Source organism: Ananas comosus, unplaced genomic scaffold, assembly GCF_001540865.1.
Source record: "Ananas comosus cultivar F153 unplaced genomic scaffold, ASM154086v1, whole genome shotgun sequence".
Taxonomy (NCBI): domain Eukaryota; kingdom Viridiplantae; phylum Streptophyta; class Magnoliopsida; order Poales; family Bromeliaceae; genus Ananas; species Ananas comosus.
This window is the reverse complement of record NW_017892583.1, coordinates 205,902-208,896: the sequence shown is the minus strand read 5'-3', so window position 1 is coordinate 208,896 and position 2,995 is coordinate 205,902. Positions and strand designations below refer to the sequence as shown.

General features: G+C 50.0%; 1 long non-coding RNA gene across 1 annotated transcript; it reads left to right on the top strand.

The window, feature by feature from the left end:
• The first annotated feature begins 1,260 nt into the window (after nt 1–1,260).
• On the top strand, nt 1,261–2,495 carry LOC109705425. The gene is made up of 3 exons (XR_002214755.1): nt 1,261–1,382; nt 1,457–1,557; nt 2,479–2,495. It is a non-coding gene; the product is annotated as an uncharacterized LOC109705425 (long non-coding RNA).
• Nucleotides 2,496–2,995: the final 500 nt, after the last annotated feature.

Genomic DNA, 2,995 nt, shown 5'->3' with positions numbered 1-2,995 from the left:
GGAGGCTGAAGGAAAAGATTCAGAGCTCGTTCGGACGACATCTTTTGACAGCCCAGAGCCGACAGAGGAGTTACGCCGATACCCGGAGACGAGACTTAGAGTTTCAGGTTGGAGACCATGTTTTTCTTAAAGTCTCGCCGTCCCAGAAGGGATTACGCAGATTTGGAGTACGTGGAAAGCTCAGTCCACGCGTTTTGTTGGGCCCTTTTGAGGTATTGGAGCGTAGTTGGACCGGTTCGCCTTACAGGATTAGCGCTACCACCGCGACTTGCTCGCCAGTCCATTCATGACGTTTTTCCACGTCTCGGCTTTGAGGAGGATACGTGTTTCGGACCCCTCCCACGTGATTGACTTCACTCCACTTGGAGATTGGTGAGGACTCTGCGATACGAGGAAGCGACCGGTTGCGAATTCTTGCTCGAGAAGACGAAAGAATTGCGCAACCGGGTCATTCCGTATGTGAAAGTGCAGTGGAGTCAATCACGAGGAGCGGGAGGCGACCTTGGGAGCCCGAGACGGTGATGAGGGAGGCCTACCCCTACTTGTTCGATGCTCTGAGTTTGAGGTACGTTTTCAGTTTCGCGGACGAAACTTTTTGTAGAGGGGGAGGATGTGAGATCCCTGGTGTTTGTCTGTGGAGGCTTGTCGACAGCTCTGGAGAGTGTCGGGACAAGCCCGAGTCGCGTTGGCGTCAAATAGATGTAAAACGGACTCCGTGCGACGCGAGGGCAGCTTATAGCGAGTTTTTCCAGAAATTTGCAAAACTGCAGCATTCTCTGCTTGCTGTACCGGTACAAGCTTAGTGGCTGTACCGGTACAACCATCGCAGACTGCTCTCGGGTTGGCATGTGTACCGGTACAGAGTCCCGTGTACCGGTACACCAGAGTAGGTGAGGGGGCATTTGGGTCTTTTCTCTCCCTCGTTTGTAACGATTCCTTCCCTCTCTCGATATATCAGTTGGAAACCGAGCAGAGGAAGAGAGAGAAGGCTTTTGTGCTTTCTTCTTTCTCTCTCTCTAAGCTTGGTGGAGGTGGAGCACGGTTGAGCCGGGGATTCGCCGACGTCGCGCCGCGAGCCGTTCGAGCGAGCGTTTGTTACCGGGGCATTGCGAAGAGGCCGGGCGAGGGTGCGTCTTCGCCGTCCTGGACATCGCGCCGAAGAATTGTCGCTGTTGAGGTGAGAATTTTGGTCGCAATTGCTCCGAGTACTTCGGGTATCGTTGATTTGAGCTTAAGTGCTGTTTTCGCAGAATCTACCGTCGACTGTTAGTATTTCAGCTCGTTCTCCGCGTAGGAGCGTCGGATCGCGACGAAACTTGGTTCATTGGATTCTAGACTGCGAGAGGATTCCACGGAGCCCTCACTTGCAATTTTTGGTCAAGGTTAGCATGGTCGAAATCATGCTCTTCTCAGCTGCTGTGAACGGGGACTGAATTGTGGACTTTTGTCATTTTAGCTTGGCGTTGGCTTGGCGACCGGACTTGGAGATCCCCGATTGATCCAGCAGAGTTCCTTTTAGGCCGAGGCTTCGTTTGCTGCCAGGAGATAGCACTTTAGGTGGGTTACATCGGTTTTGACTCCTAAGTTCTAATCGTCGACATGTATAAATGTTGATTGTTGCTATAGCCTTTTCTAGCTCGAATTCGTGGATTTAATTATTGTTGGTAATTCTGAATTTAGAGCATGGCATATTTAAATTAAATAGTTTCTACATGTTGGACTTGGAAATTGAATTAGGAGAAAACCTGCGATTTGGACCTGTCACCAGTTTTAACTACCTGATTTAGCTCTAGAAGCCGTCAGAAAATTGTACTGTCGCAGTTTCTTCGAGACGAGTACTCCAGGTAGTTTAGAATGTATTTACACTCGTGCTGGTTCGCCGAGTGGATTTTTACAGGGTCGTTCAGGTTGTTCCGGACTGTTGGGTGCCGTCAGAGTTGACGGTGGACCCGTATCGTCTTTTTGGCGTCAGACTGTGCCGAGGGCACGTTACCTGTTGGTTGTTAGGCCAGTTTGAGTCGATTACTTGACTTTGGATAGTTGGAGCCTGATTGAGCTCGACAGAGATACGCTGCATACTCGGTTGGGTAGCGCCCACGAGCGCCACTCCGGAGTCAGGCTTGTGCTTTTGCGTTGGTGTCGCTCATGCCAGTTGGACTTGCTCTCCACAGACCAGCTAGTGTGGATAGAGCCTGATAGTCGCAACGGGGCAGGGACGGGTGTGTTCACAGTCCCAGGGACGGGTATGTTTACAGTCCCAATTGGATTGGGTCAGATTTGACATTTCCTACAGTCGGTTAATGTAGAGCATGATAGTGTAGTGGATGATAGCGATAGAGTGTACTTCCTGCTTTTCCTTCTATCCTTGCTCCCTTCTGTAGACTTAGTGGGTGACCGATGTCGTTTTGGGCGGTACCCACTGAGGACTACTTGTTTTTACAGTAGTTCTCACGCCCAGTTGTTACCTATGTTTTGCAGAGCCACAGGTTTCGGCTACTGCGCCTTCCGCGGATCAGGATCGAGGCAAGGGCGTCGCGAGGTAGAGCCCTACCCGACTGACAGAGCTAGAGGCACCCCCCTACTGCAGGTAGTTGCTATTTTAGAGTTTATGTACATAGTTGTTTAACTCGCCGGTGCGAGTAGCTTTGTATTTTGGATTTGGACTATGTATATGAAACTCAGTTGTTTAGCTTTGTATATTGAGCAGCTCTATGCTACTGTTTGTAGTATTGTATATTTACAGGTACTTTTGACGCTTCGTATACAGGGGAAATTCCTTTGTATACGGCGGATTTGTCGGCGTGCCCGGGGAACGAGACATCCGGGGCGTGACAGATTAAGTTGGTATCAGAGCTTTGCTGAAGGTCGTTGGGACCTAGGAAACCTAAGTTTGGCAAACCTTAGGGAAGCAAGACGTGAGAGGCGTAATTTTATTGCGAAAGTCAATGATTATATGTTTTAACTCCTCTTGGAGTAGAGTGAGTGACTGAAGGAG